The sequence below is a fragment of the Cyprinus carpio genome, chromosome A12 (assembly GCF_018340385.1).
Source record: "Cyprinus carpio isolate SPL01 chromosome A12, ASM1834038v1, whole genome shotgun sequence".
In the NCBI taxonomy this organism is placed as follows: domain Eukaryota; kingdom Metazoa; phylum Chordata; class Actinopteri; order Cypriniformes; family Cyprinidae; genus Cyprinus; species Cyprinus carpio.
The window spans coordinates 2,482,714-2,504,315 of NC_056583.1; the positions used below are offsets into that span (position 1 = coordinate 2,482,714).

General features: G+C 35.0%; 1 pseudogene; it reads left to right on the top strand.

The window, feature by feature from the left end:
- LOC109044921 overlaps nucleotides 1-19,312 on the top strand; it is a 45,601-nt pseudogene extending 26,289 nt beyond the window's left edge.
- Nucleotides 19,313-21,602: the final 2,290 nt, after the last annotated feature.

The following is a 21,602-nucleotide window of genomic DNA, read 5'->3' on the forward strand; positions in this document are numbered from 1 at the left end:
TTTTTTCCCGATACACTAGTCATTACTTTTGCTGGGGCTTTGCAGCAAGCTTTCATGTGCTTGAATGTGGAATAGTCCAGCTAGCCTATGTAATAAAGGCTCATTATAGTTTAGTATCTGAGCCATAAGTCTAATGCACAATCTAGTCGAAGTCTTTGCAAAAAAACAGCTTCCACTTAAAAATTTGAACTCATTCAGAGACACCTGAGACTTATATTATATCTTGCATAAAGGGGCATAATAGGTCCACTTTCAAAGAATCAATGATTTAACTTCTGTTTCTTTGCTGCAGGAACCCAGACTTCAGGTGATTCCTCTAGAATGGAGTTTGCACAGGATGGATTCAGCACAGCTTTCACATCATATGTAAATAAATATGCAGTTTTAAACTTTTTTTTTTTTTTTTTTTAGACCAAGTGAATGACCATAGTATGGTTATACAGTTGTATTTTCAAAAAAGGTTGAAAGTATAAAATAATAAACTTTAAATACTATAAAATCTATGACCCCAAATAAAATTTTGTACTCTTTATTCTTTTGCAGTGCACACAAGTGTTGTCATTATATATAAAAAAAAAGTATGAAGTTGCGTGAGATGTTCATTATGTATCTAATTCTAGTGACAGTTTAGTTTTGCTTTTTTTAGGGAAGTGTGTTGATGAGTGCTGTGGGAGCTTTCCAGTGGAAAGGTGGTTATCAGGAATATCCAACTGGCTCCTTTCAAACAGGCAATGAGCATGAAAGCTATCTAGGTGAGACTTTTTCTTTTTTTTTTAAACACACTCAAATATAGAAAACAGCTTCTTTCTATACAGCAAATTCAACTCAGAACATGCATACTGAACTACTGCATTTTTGGTCTGAAGGTTATTCGATGGCTGTTGCAAAAGTCCCATGGGACAGCTATGCTATTCTAGGAGCCCCAAGATACAAGCATCAAGGACGAGTCATTGTTTCACAGCTCAGAACCTACAAAACCATTCGGGATCAAGAACTGTACTCTCCCAGGGTTCTTAATTTTTATTATTATTATAAAAAAATATTTTTTAATGTCATAACAATGCATTAAAAAAGAGTATCATTTTCATTATACAATTTAGGGCTGCACTATTACGTCAGAAATCATAATTGTTGATTATTCCCTTGAAATTGTGATTATTAATTACAGTTATCACAATTTACATTGAATGATGTTTATACCATTGTTTGATACAACTGCATGCCGTATTTTTATATGGAAATAAGCTGAAAACACTCTAACTGAAAAACTTTTAGTGCTTTTGTTTGGTATGTTAAGCCTCAAATGTCAACTATACATCGGATTGGTTTCTTCTTTAAATTATAAAAATGTAAAAATATCAAGGGGTATTATAATGTTATACTAAAACTAAAATTAAAATAATGGGAAAAACCCTTAAGATAACATGTAGAAAGAAAAAAATGCATCTTAAGCACGCAAAATAACATAAGTGGACTTTGAACGATTAATTGCTGCTTTAATCGATTACGTAATAGTGGCATCCATAATTGTAATCACGATTAGGAATTTGATTAATTGTGCAGCCCTATATTCATTAGTTTTTTTATGTGAACCACCAACACTACAATTTAGCTTTCTGCACCTCATTATAGAATATCTAAACAAGCTTTCATGACTGATTTTTTATTTTATTTTATTTTCTTTTACCTTGAAATATCAGTTTAAAGACCATTTTGAAAAGACATAACTTTAGTGAGCGGGAACGAAATCGCTCATATAGAGCTTTTGTAACGAGGCTGCTTTAGGCCTAAATTGAACCCAGCTCTGTGGTGCTCTAAGTGAAGTGACATGTGGTCAAGTATGTTGACCCATACTCAGAATTTGTGCTCTGCATTTAACCCATCCAAGTGCACACACACAGCAGTGAACACACGGTGAGCGTGATTTCACCAATTACAACATGTTCCTGGATCAACATCCTTGTTGATAATGTGGCTATCCACTGTAATTACCACATTACAGTGATATATTTACAACAGCAGCAGATTCCGTTAACTTAACTCTAGAGAGTGCCAAAGTCACAAAAATACACAAATCTTGACCCTTGACCACAAAACCAGTAATAAGGGTCAATTTTTCGAAATTGAGATTGATAAATCATCTGATAGCTTTCCATTGATGTATGGTTTGTTAGGATTGGACAATATTTGTCAAGATACAACTATTTGAAAATCTGGAATCTAAATATTGAGGAAATTGCCTTTAAAGTTGTCCAAAAGAAGTTCTTAGCAATGCATATTACTAATGAAAATTTAAGTTTTGATATATTTACAGTAGGAAATATACAAAATATCTTCATGGAACATGATCTGTACTTAATATCCTAATGGTTTTTGGCATAAAAGAAAAATCAATAATTTTGACCTCCTACAAGGTTTTTTTTTTTTTTTTTTTTTTGGCTATTGCTTCAAATATACCCCAGTCACTTAAGATTGGTTTTGTGGTCCAGGGTCACATATACAGGTACATATCAAAAAATTAGAATATCATGGAAAGGTTCTTTATTTTTTTGTAATTTGATTTTAAAAAAGCAAACTTTCTTATATTTTAGATTCATTGCACACAAACTGAAACATTTCAAGAGTTTTTTGTTTTAATTCTGATGGTTACGACTTACAACTTAGGAAAATAAAAAAATTAGTATCTCAAAAAATTAGAATATTTTCTCAAAGATCAATCAAAAAAAGATTTACAAAACAGAAATGTTCAAGATCTCCAAAGCAGGTTTAATTATGCACTCAATACTTGGTTGAGGCTCCTTTTGCATGAATTACTGCTTCAATGTGGCGTTGCATGAAGGCGATCAGTCTGTGGCACTGCTGAGGCGTTACTGAAGCCCAGGTTTGCTCTTTTTTTCTCAGCCTCAGACTGGCTCATATTTTGGAGCTGAGGTTTGTGTGGTGGATTTGAACAATGACTCCAAAACAGACCTCCTTTTGGTATCGGCACCAACATACATGGAGCCTGACCGGGAGGGCAAGGTGTATGTTTACACCATTACAAATCAGGTAAGTGATGGGGATTAACCTTTTTAGAACAATTTATAAATCATTAACAGACATTATATAATGCTTAATATATCATTAGTTAATATATATTCAAAGAGTTAGAAATATGAGATAATGTTCTTGTTAATGTTTACTAATGAACTTACTAAACATTACGTAATGATTAACTTTTAATGTAAATCGAAATGCTTAGAAATGTTAGTAAGTTTTCAGTTCATATGATCTTCATTCTTTGGTCTTTGTAAAGACTTCTATTTACACATCTTTACAAATAATCTATTGATAATAATCTATTGATTATTTGTTTATGTTTGTGCAGTACCCAATCTAGTGGAAACTATTCATCCTCTTCAAATATTTATAAATGTTTACTTATCATTATTACCTTTATAAGCAGTTATTTCGATGGCAAAAAGTGTCCCTGAAAGACCGGAATTTATCATATTCACACATCTTTACTAATCATTTATTACTCATTTGTTCATATGTTTGCAGTAGCCAATCTAGTTGAAACCATTCATCATTTGTAAATGTTTATAAATGATTACTAATCATTTAGTATCTTTATGGGCATTGGACTTTCAGCTAATGTAAGAAGGTTTTTGTAAAGGTTGGCTGGTTAAGTTTAGCTAAATGTTTGCTAAAGACATAACAGATTGTAATTTTGGTGCAAAAAATAAAATAAAAAAATATTGCCTCAACACTCACATAAGTATACTACTCTTCAGTATATCATTAAACAGGATATTCCTTGAATCATAAATAAACAAGGGAAAACAAATAATTTTTTAAAAGAAAACACTTGTTCATTCATCAAAACAATATAATATAAACAGATTGAACCGTGTTCCCTTTTAGTAATCAAATTGACCCCTGTACACTGCTGACCCTTTAATCAACCCTTAAATCTACCCACACCACCAAACCTGTTCCTATCCTCACCCATATCACATCTCAATAGCAGCAGAAGTGTTGTGCATTAACAAAATCTTTTAATCATTTTATAACATCTGTTAAAATCATTTGTAGATTTTCAGTAAGTGCTTGATCATATGGAATTGAAAGTTTAATGACATTTAACAAGTTTGTTAATAATTTATTAATGAAAGTTATTATAAAGTGAAAGGTAATTTGAAAGGTAATTCTGATTTAAATTAAAGGTATTTTGATAAAATATTTGATTTTTTTTTTCTATCTTCATAGTTCGTTATTTCTGATGTGGTTCTGGTGGGAATGGCAGGTCAGAGGGGTCGGTTTGGCTCTTCTCTGGCCAGTCCAGCAGATCTGAATGGTGATGGTTTCAGGGATGTGCTGATTGGAGCTCCTTTAGAGGAGGACGGACAGGGCAGCATCTACATCTTCAATGGCGGAGAAGATCAAATAAATCCCACTTATTCACAGGTGAAAAATACATGGTTGGTGGCGGTTTAAAGGGACAGTAGTTTTAATCACCTTCCTTTCATTACTTTACTTGACTCACTTCATGGGCCCATTCCAGAGATTGTTAAAAAAAGATGGACGATGGGTCTCCACTTACTTCCACTATAGAAATGTGAAACCAAAATATCCCAGTATGGCCATTGTCATCTTGCGAAAATGATGTCATTTGGAGTCTACAAAGTATTGATCAGGCTTGTTCGAGATGCATCCGCGCTGCACAGAGCGATCGGTGTATGACATCAAAGTACCGCGAGAGCGATTCAAAAGCTTTAAGAGTCATCTGCTCTCTAATCACACTCGCAGTACTTTGGTGTCATGCGACGAATTTTGTACAGTACATCCGCAAATCAGTATGTGAATTCTTGCAATTAGATTTGCATGCTTGAAGAATGTTTTCTTACATATATATTTTATTTCCTTGAATGCTTTTTCTGGCACAATCACAAGTGCACAACGACAACGGCGTAAATCTGCTGCTACGAGTCTCAAACCTGTTTTTCACTTGCAAATGACAAGTTTCGTGCACTGAGGCAAAGGCGGGCACTGTTCAGAGATCAGCCAATCAGAAGAGCTAATTTGGGCGCCTATCAGTAGGGAGAAAGAAAAAAAAACTTTCGTGAGTTGCAAGCATCCTCCGAAACGACAGCGGCAACCAATAAAGGTATGTTTTCTTTCTTTCTTTTTCTGAAATCACCCAGCGTTATACTGTACATGTGTTTATAGTTTAAATATTAAATGAGTTTAGCTCCGACCCTGATAAAACTCACCTTTAGCATTCTTGTAATCCTAATTAAGTTAGCTGGTAGAGGTGTGTTTGATTAGGGCTAAAGCTAAACTGCAGAACAGTGAGTGCTTTCAGAAAAAGAAAGAAAATGTACCTTTATTGTTATTTGCTGTTGTCAGCTCCGGAAGATGCTCACAGCTCGTGAAAGTTTTTATTATTATTTTATTTACCCATTGCTCGTTTGGGTGAACCATGGTCTTACAGGTTTGGAACGACATGAAGGTGAGTAATTAATGACATAATTTAAATTTTTGGGTGAACTATCCCTTTAAAGGGATACTCCACCCCAAAATGAAAATTTTGTCATTAATCACTTACCCCCATGTCGTTCCAAACCCGTAAAAGCTTTGTTTGTCTTTTAAGACAAACAATGTAAGATATTTTGTATGAAAACAGGGAGGCTTCTGACTGTCCCATAGACTGCCAAGTAAATAACACTGTAAAGGTCCAGAAAAGTATGAAAGACATCGTCAGAATACTCAGAGGTGGAAAGTAACGAATTACATTTACTCGCGTTACTGTAACTGAGTAGCTTTTTTGTGTACTTCTACTTTTTAAAGTAATTTTTAAAATCTGTAATTTTACTTTTACTTAAGTATATTTTGTTTGAAGTATTGTACTTCGCTACATTTTAAAACACATTAATTACTGAGTAAAAAAGAAAAAAAAAATCGCTCCCTGGAAACTACTGCAGTAAATAATGGGCAGAAGGGCAAACTGGCGCTAAAATCACAAGAAAGATGCAGACGGACAAAACAGGCGTTAGTGGTCAGACACCGCACAAAACGAAACCCCGTCAAATTCTGAAGTTGAACTCGAAGGAAATGAAGTGAACCCCTGGCCATATTTATACTCTATTATAAGCTGTGCTTTCCTAGGGAGACCAAACTAGCAGCTTATAAAATCTCGACAAGACATCAACCCTTCGCAAGCATGTAGAGGTAAGCTTAATAACTGCATCGTTGCATTGGTGGTTAAAATGAAGCTTTGACATTTTAGCAAGAGGTTTTGCACAAATTAGCCAGAAAGACAGTGGTGCGAAGTGCGATATATATCGTCTGCGATAAAATCATAATTGTTGTTTTAATGATGTGCGCGCGCATTTATAGTGCGTTCTTTCACTGTGTAATTCAGTCTTGTAAAGTGCATTTAGAATTATCACAAAATTAAAGATATAGGGGCAGAAAATTTACATATTTATATAATTTCATATAGTAAATCAAAATCACACAAAGAATGCCGTCTTTTCCTCCAAAAATCATCATGATTACATATGCACACATAAAATATATATATATATATATATATATATATATATATATTAACAACAGGTCAGTAAACAAGTTAATTAAGAGACTTGCGTTTTAGACACCATATTGCCTGTTTTTGCTCTATTTCTACGACAAAAAATAATTCCAAACACAGCCACGTCTCTGAGCAACATGACAGTGTTTCGTTCCTGAATGAATAAATTGTTTTGTTGTCATTGCATTATTAAAAAATGAAACTGCAGTTCTGAAAGGTTGAAACTAAGTGTTCGAAAGCTCAAAATCTTACAAAAAAAAAGTTTTGCAAGATCGAAAAATAAGATTTGCAAGCTTGCAAAATGTAAAAAAATAAAAATATCTCTGCAAACATTATGTTGTTTTTGAGATTTCCTTCTTCAGAACTGCAACATTTCAAAATTTTACGATGTTGCGCAAAGAATTTTTCAGATTTTCAAATTTGTCAGTGTTCTCCCACTGTATTAGTTTGTTTTCCGGGTTTGAAACCTTGTAAATGGTGATCTGAAAACTGGTGTGCGAATGTGTGAAAAAAAGTTTTGAAACTCTGAAAACCGAGTTTTGCAGGCTTGCAAAGTGGTAAAAAAAAAAAAAATCTCTGCAAAATCGCGGGAATTTACTTCAGCTAACACATTATAACTTACCAGTTGATGTAATTACCATCACAATGGCTCCAAAATACACCCCCGACTTTGCAGACGATAAGATCCACAAACTTAAACATAACAAAAACTGAAAACAATGTAACTTTTCTAATTGGCCAAAACTCTTTGATCTTTGAACAGTGCCCACCATTGCCTCTACAGTGTTGCCAAGTCTGTGGTTTCCCGCAGAATCTGGCTACTTTAACACTGTTGGCCGCGGGTTGTTTTTCATGTCCATGGGTTAAAGCGACTCCGATAACATAATATTCATCCCCTGGAATGCGAATTTTAGAAAAGGAACCCCAACAAAAAAACTTTTATTTTACCACCCGGTATGCCATTTTTCACTGGAAACCCCCTCGAAACGGGCCATTGGGCTAGTTTTGAGTAGCGATTGGGTGGGTTTTCTTGTGAAAACCTGACAACCCTGCCACACAAATCACTTTTGCACCATTTGTCACACAGATATTTTGTGCAAAAAAAGAGAGTGGGTGAAACTTGTCATTTGCAAGTGAAAAACAGGTTTGAGACTCGTAGCAGCAGATTCACGCTGTTGTCTTAGTGCACTGGTGTTTGTGCCATAAAAAGCCTCCAAGGAAATAAAATATATATGTAAGAAAACATTCTACAAGCATAGAATTCACATACTGATTTGCGGATGTACAAAATTAATCTGTGACTTCACATTTTTGATGCAGGTGTGTGAATGTGTTTTGCACAATATTCACTGCAGCAATAGTAGCAAAACGTGAGCATACGAGTTTCTTGATTTATGATTCATAGAATAGGACTTGTGCACCTGCAGTGAAGCATTCGAGAAGGTGTAACTATTGTGTTGTGTTTGTGGGAGAGGAAAAAAAATCCACAAGTTTGCAATTTTTGTCTGTGACTTTAAATTTACTGATACACAGTGTGGCTATTCTCTACAACTACAAATTCCGCTCTCACAGACGCTCAGTTTTGCACCAAAAATACCTTCATACGATCGGTCTGCGCAGTGCCGATGCATCTCGAACAAGTCTATTGTAAAGTGGAGCTTCGTTATCAAACTCCCACAGATCCAATCACAAGTTCACAATCATGATGCCACACCCCATTTTTATAGCATCAAATAACTAATTAAAACATACATCGGCTTGATAAGAACTACCTTAAAGGGTTACTCCACCGCAAAATCAAAATTTTGTCATTATTACTCTCCAAATCAGTGTAGCGCCAGTTTGACAAACCTGAGCAGCCGTCCCACAATGATACGTTTTTTACGTGTATTTACGCTTTGCTTGAAAGCAGTTAGCACAGCGCGGCTGAATCAGACAAAATTTTGATTTTGCGATGGAGTAACCCTTTAAATGTTTGAAACCATCCTTGGGGAAAATTTATTTGAAGTGTAATTAGATTTTTCAGTTTGGCTCAAATCCCATTCATTTTCATGGAGAGGGCAGGTTTAATGACCTATAATGCAGCCAGCCACCAAATAAATGTTTTGGCCTTGCTTTTCAGGAGCTGCTTCAAGTCAAACACACCTATTGGGTTTTTGGCACACTTGGCTCAATCTGTTATTTTCATTATCTGTTTCATTCCCTATGTGTGATGGCAGAGGATTGCTGGTTCTTCTGTGCGACCAGGTTTGCGGTTCTTTGGGATTTCATTGAGCCAGTCCTCTCTAGACCAGACTCGAGACACCCTTCCTGATATTGCTGTAGGGTCCATGGGAGCAGTTCTGCTTCTCAGGTGTGTTTTGTTTTATAAAGAATTCTTAATATACAAATACACAGATTCAGTCTTGGTCATTCATATGTGTTATATATGTGTTATATGTGAATCATTCAGGTCCAGACCCATCATGCTCTTGGACATCAACGTATCTTACAAACCATCCAAGATTCCAACCGGTGTAACAGACTGCACAATGCCATTGAAAAACAGCCTGATGGTGTGCTTCACCATGAGTGGATACAACAATCGCATAAGAGGTTTATTCATAGAGTAATTACATACTAAAATGGTTTTAATCTAGCAGCCTATGACTTTGTGTGCTTGGGCTACCATGCCGAATGGCTTAGTGGCCTATGACTGTGATATGGTATAAAAAAATGTTCCAACCTATGGCTCATTGGAAATACATGCTTGTGGCGACGTTTCTGCAACACTCTTTTTTATGTACCTTACTGCACGTTGCACAGCAGTTTCAGAGTTATATATCCAGTGAGTGGTGCTACACCGTGCGTTTTATTTTGTTGGTTCAAGCACATATTGCTGCATTTTTATTTTGATGCTTCAGGTACTGTATGTATTGCGGCAGTTTAGATTTCAAATGTCTAGTTCTATAGTGTTGGGAAATAACATAACCCCTATACCAAACTCAACCCTAGACCGACCTTATAGTGTTAATGAATGAAAAGGTGATATAAAAATGAAAAAGTGATATAAAAATGCATTCGCTGATGCAACTATGCTATTTTAACTTCCTTATATGGGTTTGAGCTGTTCTGTCGAACCAAACTTTCAGGCTACGTTTACACTAGTGCGTTTTCATTTTAAAACGCATAACTTTTGCTCCGGTTGCACCTGTCGTTTACACTACCCCGGTATTTTCGAAAATGGAGACTTTTAAAAATGCTGCATACTAGGGGTGGTCGATATAGCCTCAAAATTATGTCACAATATTTCAAGAATATTTGCGATGATATTTATGACGATATAGAAAAAAATATGGAACAACGTTTTATTTGTGATTGTAGCTGGCAATCTAATGTCATGAGGTGGCAGCAGCAGCTGTGTGTTCGACTTGAAGCAGACTGATCAGTGTATGACTTCAAAATACTGCAAGAGTGACTTAAGAGTGTGTGCTCAAATATGCTCTAGGACCTCTCTCGCGATACTCTCTCGCGATTGCATCGCTATATCATTGATATCACAATATGACACTTTTTTTATTATGTAAAAATTTATACCGGTATTATCGTGGACGGTATGATATGGCACACACCTACTGCAAACCCTGTTTTAGTTTGAAAAATCCAGGGTTGTATTTCAGTGTAATCGGATCAAAACAGAGACTTTTGAATTCGATGGCGTGGCTGCCCACATTTGCTCTGCAGATCTTTGATGACCGTGTAAACAATGACATCATGCTCATTGCTGTTCCTGCATGAATGGTCATGTGACATGCGTTTTGGGTTGTGTGAACGGAGAACGTTTCTGACACGCAGTTAAGATGCAAGTGTAGACGAGGATTGTTTTCATTTTAAAGGGATGGTTCACCTAAAAATGAAAATTCTGTCATTAATTACTCACCCTCATGGCATACCAAACCCGTAAGACCTCCGTTAATCTTCGGAACACAAATTAAGATATTTTTGATGGAATCTGACAGCTCTCTGACCCTCTCATAGACAGCAAGGGTACTACCATGATCAATGTCCAGAAATGTATCAAGGAGATTGGTAAAATAATCCATGTGACATCGGGGTTCAACTGTGTCGTTATTTTTTTTCTTTTGCGTACAAAAAGTATTCTTGTAGCTTCATAATATTACGGTTGAACCCCTGATGTCACATGGATTATTTTACTGATCACAAGGCCTCACAGGATTCATACCAGAGGTCTTCACCTCACAAGTGCAACGCCGTGTCGCATGAGCTACTGGTCAAACCTACTCAATTAGAAAACCCATACATATGAAGCTGTATATGTGATACTAGTGTTCATAAATATCAGTTTTCAAGTCTTGCAGCATGTTAAAATTGTTTTGAAGTCATAACATAATAATCTGCAAGTAATTTGGCTTTCTTAATCGAAACTCTGGCCCTGTAAATCATACTTTGCATGAAAAGGAATGAAATATGTTGGTGTTTTACTGCCTTTAATGTTCATTTCAACTGGAAACTGCAGCGCTTCATACATATCGGTATGCTTTTTGAGTTTTGCTGAAATATACTGTAGATAAGAGGCACATATTTCCAATGAGCCTAGCTAGAGTTATCTTTAGATATTGATTTCAGTTCTGCAAACACTTCTGCAAACTGCTTGGGCAAACATTGGCCAAGACAAGTATTTGAATATCAGCAAGCACATTGGCTGCTGATGTAACAACAACCAACTGGATGTGCCATGTGAATAATGACGTGATTATATCAGATTGAGTTAGGACCTATGTGCCTGCGCCATTTAGAGTTTCAGGACAGAACTGTGTATACATTGTCATATATTCTGCTTGAGGTTTGCAGTATTCTGGTGAACTCTTAAAATCTCACACTTTGTTGCATTGCTTATATTTTTGACTTCTTACGATCAATCATGTTTTCTAGATTTGGCTGCAAATATTAATTACACTGTAACGCTAGATGCCAAGCGACAGAAATATCGAGCTTATTTCTCGCCCAAAAACCGCCTCTTCAGTGATGAGATGAACATTGGGTTGCAGAGGGTTTGCAAAAGTCATGCTTTTTTTATAGAGGTAAGCATCAAATGTAAATGCCATTTTCAGTCTGATGAATCTGATAATTGGAGGCTGAAATTGAGACTAAAAGGGTAAATTCATGTTTCATGTAATCAGTGCTTCCAAAAACCTGTCCTGGAGGCCCCCCTGCCCTGCACATTTTGTGTGTTTCCCTAATCAGACACACCCAATTTAGTTCTTGCAGTCTCTACTAACGAGCTGATGAGTGGAATCAGGTGTGTTAGATAAGGGAGACATACAAAAGGTGCAGGGCAGGGGGGCCTCCAGGACAGGTTTGGGAAGCACTTAATTGTGATGCAGCAATAAAAGAAAACTAAAAATGTTCAGTTTAACATTTTATTCATTATTTTAAAGGGGTCCTATTATGCTCTTTTACTACTAGAACAGGCTCTCATACTAGGTTATTCAAAAAACACATTATTTTTCACATATTTTACATTATTAAAACACCTCTCTCCCCAAGTCTGGCATGAACAGCTTGAATAGTTCCTGTATCAAATGAAGGCCCGTCTTCTGAAATAGGAAATGTTCTGTGATGGGTTAGCTGGGCCAGTGTGTGTTGTGATTGTAATGACTCGTGCCTGGTCGGGAAATGTCATGCCCCTTACCATAGCCGCCTGCTGCGAGCTTCAGTGTAAATATTGCGTCAAAATCAAATCAATTTGAGCGTGATTTAAACCCGGATGATTGTAACCACTCTGAAGTTTGTCAAACTAGCAATTCTCCGACATAGTGATAACACTCGTTGCCTTCTCTAGTGCAGCTCAACCAGGTCTCGTCCCATTCATCGATCTTTGTGATATCACAAATCCTGGAAAATATGCGTTGTAGTCCAAACGAGTCATTCATTGTCGTTTTCTGTTAAATAAAATATCTCTTTTAGAATTGGACTTTGAGCTTTGTAACTTTGCAGATATTTTTATGCTCAAACAGCAACATTACAGACTAAATAAAGTTGAAAAAGTGAAAAAGCATAATAGCACCCCTTTAAGAAATATTATGGGTGGATGCAAATGCGTAACAGGAGTTACCCATATATAATTTTGTGTTTTGTTTTCACCAGGCTTGTCCAGAAGATGCTCTGAACCCGTTGTCCAATCAGTTAAATTTTACATTTGAGGGTCTTCCATCTAGAGCAATGCAAAACCTGAGACCAATACTCAATGCAGAGATAAGGACCAGCACAGACCACAGTGTAAGAGTTCATGTGTGTAAAGTTAAAGGTGCAGTAAGCGATTTCTGAGAAAAAATGTTAAAAGTGGATCTGACCGAGCAACAAAACACACTTGTAACCAAACACCAGTAAGGGGTGTTTTCCAGTTATGATGGGGGAGTTGCCTGTGTTGCATAGCATGTTTGTGAATTTGGGGAGGTATTAAGATTGGTTGTGATTCTTTTGGCTAGGGGCATGTTTGTTTTGGTGATTTTAAAATCAACAGCGATTTTCAGAAATCACTTACTGAACCTTTTAAAAGTTAAGAGCAGAAATTATGCACTTTTTTCAGTATGTCCACTCACCTTAGTATCTTACAGATCATGAATGAGATTGTGATTTACTATACCAAATATTGCAAAAATCAAGGGAAGGTATTTTTGGCTTTAAATATGGTATGTTACTTTAATATGTCCTAGTGGCCACCATAGTAAGCAGAAACAACAACAACAATGCAGAAACACGCAATAAACATCAGCTCTGTAAGGTCCACCTAACTGGCCCAACAACTGTGAGCAAAATCTCTCTAAACTTTTAGGATTTTTTTTTTTTTACCTTTAAGTCTACTTCTTTTAAGATTGAGACTTTTGTACCAGTCACACTGAGACATTTCAAATGATACCAAACATGACTGTGAATAGTACTTGCATTCAATTAGAACATTATGTTATGCTATTGACCATTCTGAGTGAGCTGAGTGAAGGGAAGTAAATGGGGGAATAGGAACAAAGGTGAGAAAGACGCTTTCCTGCATCTTCTCTCAGTGAGATTTAGAAACAGATGCCTGTATGTTAATACACAGTGTTTGTATTGTCCATATCTTAGGAGATCAAAGTGTCTGAGGTTCTTCCATTCTTACAGCTCTTTGCAAACAACCCAACAGTTTCAAAGTTTCAACCTTCTCTCATACGAGCATTTCTTGAAATTTTCTGTGCCCTCACTTTGTTTTACAGCTAGATTTTGAGATAGACTGTGGAACTGATAATTTATGTGTCGATAACATCAGAATGGATTTCAATTTCTCTGGGTGAGCAAATCATTTGATCTTTTTCTAAACTATAATATTGATAGATAACTCCAAACTATCCTGACATCTCTCTTTTGTTTCTGTGATCCAGAGCTACAAATATAGTGGTTGGGATCATGCAGGAGATCAATGTGACAGTGTTTGTAGAGAACAGAGGAGAAAACTCATACAACACATTCTTCAGCCTTAACTACCCCTTTGGACTTTCCTACAGGAGAATCACATCTAAACAGGTAAAGCAAGACACAAGGGTACAAATGCTGAAACTAAAAGTTAATAATTACAACAATGATATTTCCAAAGCAATTTGGATATTTAACACTGGAGATGCAATAAAATGTGTGTTGAAATGTATTATACACTTTCTGTATAAACAGGGCAGAGCGGAGTGTGTGTCTCTGGATGGTGTGCAAGGAGTTAAACTAGGAGAAACCACCTGCTACATCAGTAAACCCATCCTCAAGGGCAACTCTCAGGTCAACAACCACACCCGTGACACTAACTGAAACTTGCTCGTGTATAGGGCTGCACGATAATAGTAATACTGAGAATCAATGATTCTTTTGCTCAAAAATTGTGATTAATTAAGACATTTCTTTTTACATTTCATCAGAAGAATTGCACGTTCATGTGAGCACAAATTAAGGGAACATCAGCTCATACACGGTTTATTTTATCCAAGTCTGCTTTCCTGATTCATTATATCCATCATATACATTAACACACTCTCTCTATACATTATACAAACTGGTAAAACATTAAGAGGCTTCTCTCAAAAGCTAAAACTACGGAAGCTTGTTTCCGCCATGGAAAAAAATATATAAAAGGTAATTGTAACTTTTATATCTCAGAGTTTATATCTCAGACTTTTTCTCAGATTTTCGAGTTAACATCATGCAATTCTGACATTTTTTTTTTTTTTTTTTGAATTTTGAGTTTACATCTCACAATTCTGGCTTTTTTTTTTTCTTTAAATTGTAAACATTGAAAGTCCTAATTTTTTTAAACATTTTATAATTTTCTGTATTTATTATTATTATTTTTTTAACTTAAAAAAAAAAAAAAACATTTTATCATTTTCTGTCTTTATTTATTATTATTATTTTTTTTTAACTTTTTTTTTTTTTAAACATTTTATTGTAACACAGTCATTGTGCATTTATTCAGCAACTGCAATCGCAAACAGTATAGCAGAGACTGAGGTTTGGATTTATTACAGTTTGTCATTGAGAAGGTTTGCTCACAGATTTAGTTGCAGAAAATAGTACAAGCGGCCTTTAAACTCTTGACATCTGGCAACCATGAAAGCTAGTGGAGGCTTATTACTAATACAAGATAACGTAAATGTAAAATGTAACATAAAATAAAAAATAAATGGTTTCAGGATAAATAACCAGGCAAGAATCGTAACAATTATGGTTAATTAATCAAGAGAAATCATTATTAAAATATTAACTGTGCAGCCCCACTTATGTGAACATACACACTCATTTACTGACTGTTTTTAAACTCAAAGCTGTTAACAGACACTCTTATCCAGTCAACTTAAATTTCATGTTCTGTTGACAAATGACCATCTTTTAACTAGTCCAACATTCAGTCCTATTTTTCATATTCTGGCATTTTTATCCAAATTCTAGGTTGTGTTTGCGATTACATACAGTATTAATAAAGAAAGTACACTGGGCGGAAATACGGCATTTAAGGCTGTGGTCAAAAGGTATGACATCATCTTTGTGTGACTGTTGTGTGCTTGAAGTTGTTTGAATAAAGTCAAAAAATGCAAAACAGTTTTTGACCATGAGCTCTGGCTGCTCACATCAACATTTTAACAATAATGTTTAACTGATAAATGGTGGTGATAATAAAAAAATCCTTTTTTTATAGTGGTGGATGTGAAAAATTTTATTGTGAGTGTGTTTTTTTGAGAGAAGAGAATTTTTGTGTAATATGTGATCTATGTTCCCATGATAAGGTTAGTGCTCTGCTCCATGTTTCTGCATAAATAATAAACAATACCACATTTTTCTTTATTCTATACTGTAATGTTGTAATTGACTTTCTTCATTTTTAATGACAGGCATGATAATTCCACCATTTACATTAATTTTACTTCAGGGAAAAAGGATCTTATGAAACCAGTCCAGCAGATAATAAAGGTATTAGTTCAAATTCTGCATCTGTGAGTACAATGAAAAGATAATTTGGCACAGAAACAATTTTCAATAAAAAAAAAACTGCTAGTAAATTCCACTAACAATTGAACATTGAATTTAATGTGTAATTTTGAAGTAGAAAAATTGAAATAGTATTCTCTTGTAAAATAATCTGCTTTATTTATAATCATATTTTAATATCATTGCTATACTGTTATAGTTTTTGTTAATGTTTTAAATTAGATTTTTTTTAAATTATATTTTATGCTTTCTGTCCTCATTTTAATTTTAGTTATAATTTTAGTAAATTGTTTGTCTTTTTTTTAATTCGTTTTTATATATAAATATGTCTATATAGATTTTTATTAAATTTTAGATTGTTATTATCGTACTTTCAATGAAAATGATACATTTTCTCTTGGCAACTAGCTATAACAAAATACAAGGTTTATATTTTATTTTATTGTTGTTATTGTTCATTTTATATCAAGTAATGTTTTTTTTTTTTATGGTTCTAGTTTAAAATGATGTTAATAACCCTGAGTATCTTATAAAAGGTTTTTTTTTTCTTCTTCTCTTTTTTAAGATCTACAACAGAAGAACACACTCCATGGCATAATTTCGACACTGTACATAACACTTTCTTATTTTTATCCTTACAGGTTGAAAATGATCTGAGAGAATTAACTTTCAAGATTTTCATCAGAGTACCAGTGAAAGTTGGTGATGCTGATATCTGGGCTAATTCAAGTCTGCAAGTGTGTTTCTTATATTACAAGCCATACACTGATTCTTTTAATTTTTAATTAATTTCGGGAAAAAATATGAAAAAACAACAGTATCTCATCCTTCGCCCATTATTGTTCAGAAGCTAGTTTGATGATGTCACCAAGAAAAATGTAACCCATGCTGAAAACTGTGGTGCCCTTTAATTTCTTATTTATTAATTTTAAAGGTTTCTGGCTGTCAGTGGGAGAACATGAAAAAGCCTGTTATCACCAATTTTATGGACATTATTAAAAGTCAACTTACAGTGGTGAGGACACTTTTTGAGATTTGTTTTTACTTTTACCGCATTTGATTTCCTCTTTTATTTAATAATTCACTGTGTTCCTTTGTGTGTTTTTTGCATTTTTATAACTGCTGTTTAAATACAATGAATCTCTCACTAATCTTTTGACATTTTGATAATCTATAGTAAATCTAATTTAGTAAGTTTCATAATTTTTTACATTTGTGTGTGTGTGTGTTTGTGTCAGAACTGCTCTGTGGCGGTGTGTGCCGAGTACAGCTGTAATGTCACTCTCATGAAGAATGAAAAGATGCTCTATAATATAACTGGCAGTGTGAGCTCTGGATGGATTGAGCAGGTCTCTGACTTTCATATCACATGAGATTCATATCACAAAACAGACCATATATTTATATTTTTGTCATCATTTTGTAATGTCATTATCTGTGTCTCTCTTAGACTGGACTCAGAGCCGCTGTTTTTCAGCTGGTCAGTTCAGCATCTCTGGATTATGACAAGAGCAAATATGTTTTCTTTTCCTCTGATTCTCAACAAACTGCACCGTCTGTTCAGGTAATTTAGTGAGATTTCATGTCAAGTCCAATGAATGTATGAAGAGCTCTCAAAGCCATGCTCTGTTTAATTGAACAGTCCTGTAACTGCAACCTATTGTTTTATTGTTTGTGATTTGTGTCAATTTGATCTCTATTTTTTTTTTTTTCAGACTACATACTCTCTTCCCTTTTCTGCTTTTAGAAAATAGATGTGTGTGTGCCACAGTGCACACACACACATACAAATACATGCATACGTAATCCTTTTGCACATATATGCTTCCTGTAGATGTGTGGTTGTATTACTGTGTACAAGTGTCAGGAAGTCACAAAATTTTTGTTGATTTTGACAGAGACGAGTATGCATTACAATCCAAATGTCTGGGATCTGTAAGATTAAAAAAAAAAAAAAATTTAGAAAACATTTCTTACCAACTTTAAAGTAACAAAGGCTTTCATTGCACGCTCGACTGAAATGTTCGATTGAAAGTTCATATTTACTGAATTCAGTGTAGTAATGTAATTCACCAACAGTATTAATCGATTAAGTAGCCATTAAGTAGCCATGATGTAGCTATTGTTTGACATGGGACATCTGTGTGGGAAGTGTGACTTCTTGAGTGTGACATCTGACTGCACTAAACATTCACACGTTTCTGTTTATGTAGATTAATACTCAAGTAGAGGTGTATGAGGAGGTGAATCTGACTAAAGAGATCATTGGAGGTGTAATAGGAGGACTGCTGCTCCTGGCTCTCGTCACAGCGGCCCTCTATAAGGTATATCATATCATACACTCAATTTTAATCACTGGCCCTTCAGTTTCACCTGCCAACACTATCTATATTGTTAAATGCTTTATTCCTGCTTATTTTCTTCTTTTAAAAGCTGGGTTCTTCAAAAGCCAGTACAAGCAGATGCTGGAGGAGGCACAGGGGGACACAGGAGGACAGCCAAACACGTCACAATAATCTGCACTCATTCTGTTATGAGATATTAATGTTTTGTGTGCTTGAGAATGAAACGTGATTTACATACTGTATTTCGGCTTGACTTAGAACTCTTTATAAGAATTAAATTAGGAAATTAAATCACATCAATACTCAACGTTATCTTATCAGCGAACTTAATGAGTTACCACAATGAAAGTATTTCTCGCCTTGCAAATATTGTTTCAAAACGTCCTTCTTTGTTTTAAAAACAGATAATGACCTATAGTAGAAAAAGCAGAAATATCAGTAATATCGAAGGGCCTTTTTCTGACATGCAGACTGTTTTCGAGATGTTTTCTTAACATGTTTCTGTAGATTTCTTTATTATGGAAGGCTGTTTCAGTCACAGAAAAAGGTATTGCATTTTTGCAACTTTTTTTTCACTGAATTCTGTTTACATTTTGCAGTTCTGATTTTGTCTCTCAATTTTTAACAATTATAATATTTTTCTTGTAATTACTAGTTTACTGTTACCTTTATTTTTCTTTTTTTTATACCGAGTCAGAAACGGGCTTCCATATAATAATAATATGGATTTGCTCTGGGTGTAATTTAAAAAAAGTTTTATTGCTTTTTGCTTAATAGAGAGATATTGTTTATTTTGCTAAATTTTCTTATTATATGCAGATAATTTACATTAAATGTCTAGGTAAGGATGAAAATCAAAGCTATTAAATATTTTGGGCCATGCATTACACTTATTGTGTCATTTATTTTTATATGCATACCCTCATTTGTTTAGGAAATGGACACTTGAGTTTGAAACTGAGTCAGGATATTCTGTGTTGAGGGATGGTTGTGCAGAGGTGTCAGATTCAATGCAATACATGATGTTTATTAACAAAGTTCAGGAGGAGCACGTTCAGCAGTGGCAGAGACGGGATGTTTTCATAGGGGTGGCCAGGGAGGGGCCAGCAACCATTCTGGGGTGACACAGAAATCTTCATTATTTCAAAATAAAAACGTGACTGACTATAAAGTATTGGACTGTTTTAGTGCCTAAAACACAACTGAATACAACTGATTTCTACTAAACTGTAATTGAGATATTTGTGAATTAGATCAAGTAATGCTATAACAATAACAATATTCCCCACCTCCAGGTATTTTAAATTGGACGTGGAAATAAGATTTAGTTTAATCTAATGTTATTTTTGTGTTGATTTAGTTTAGTTTTGTATTGTTTTTTTCTTCAAAAAGTCTTTATCATATTTATAAAAGAAAGATACAGCTTTATGATTCTCATGGAGGCGCCTCGTGGGTGGAGCTAAAAATTGACGAGCACTTGAGCGCCGATTGCAAACAAAACAGACATTTGATGCCATTTCACTTACCGTCTGCAGTTCTGAATCATGACGGGGATCTTTTATAGCTGGGACCGCTCCATCTTTCAGTATCAAATGATATGCAAATACAGCGTTGAACTGGGCCTTGTTAATAAAACGTTTGTCAACAAACACACTTGTGAAACTCCGTTGCTGCCCTGGAAAAACAAACTGCATCCACTGGTTACATAAGGGGTTTTCAACCTTTTAGAACATGTGCCCCCCCAAGTTTGTCTAATTTCACTTGGACCCCCCCCCCAACCCAGTATTCACACCGAATTACATCATTATTATTCACATAAAAGCCAATATCTATTAGAGCTGCAAACTATTTTTTTTTTGCTCTTTAAGATCAACATTATTTACATAAGAAATGCACGGATCCGTTATATTGATACTGATATTTTCTTTAATGTTTACGTTCTCTTAAAACAACCAACTGAGCTTACAAGGACACTTGTCAAGACAACCATTGGTATTCACCTGCTGTCTGAGAAGGCTATCTGTTTGTGCACTTGTATGCGGTGCGCATAGAAATGCTCTATCACAGCGCGTGAGTACCGCATTGAGATGTCTTGGGCTTAAATGGCTTAAAATTACTTTAATGTTTAAACTGACAAGACTTTTAAAAAATTTGGGATTGAAAAACTTTAAGGGAGGAGGAATTGGCTTGTTGGTTAAGATAGTTTTGGGGGGCTAAGGTGACAGATTAGGGGGCTAAAACCCACCTAAAAAGGGTTTAGAACCGCCCCGGTATAGTGCGTAATTATACTGAAACATAAATATATAACCAGTTTACCTGATTCAATGTGATGGCTGAGCATGTTTCTGAGATAACAACATGCCAATCCGTGGATGGATTTCCGACACAGCTAAACGTAAATTATCTTACACTGTCAATAAGTGATTGATTCTTGAGCCATAAAATAACCGGGAACCTGCAGGATTTTTTAAAATACAATTTAAGAGCTTTAAAGACCTTTTAAAACCTGCACTTCACATTTCAGCCTTTACACAATTTTTAAGAAAAGGGAAGAGTCAAAAGTATCAATTCTAATATTAATTTAAACAATTAGGCTATTAATTATTATTAATCAATTATATTAATAATAATAAAAATAATAATCAATTTATATTATATTAAAATATCTTAGTTTCTCAATTGTTTAGATTTTTATAATGCATTAGCTTTTTGTCGATCCACTGGTTCACATTTAAAAATATGTAGCAAAAACAGCAGACGGGCTTATTGAAAAAGCACATTTGTTCTCTGCCAGCAAGTGTCACTTGGTACTTGCAGTTTCCCCGGTAACGCCAGTACAAAGCAAAGCGCCTGACTTTGAAACGTGCAGTGCTCACATTTATTCAGTGCAATCATAGCCTTTTGAAGTTTAATCTACATACTAATCTATATTGCAATTCTTGTCTTTCTGTCCCCAAGTTTAAGACCTCTTTTAATTAAGACTTTCTGTATCATTTTAGAGTTTGCATGGCCTTAAATTTAAACGATTTAACTTAAGACATTTAAGGACCCGTGGAAACCCTAAGAACATAGTTCAGTGCAAACATTTCTATCATGCATTTGGCAAAAAGCTTTTATTGACAATGCATTTCACCTTTGAAATTTGAGGCAAGTGCAACTCTGGCGTCCCCGTTGTTTGT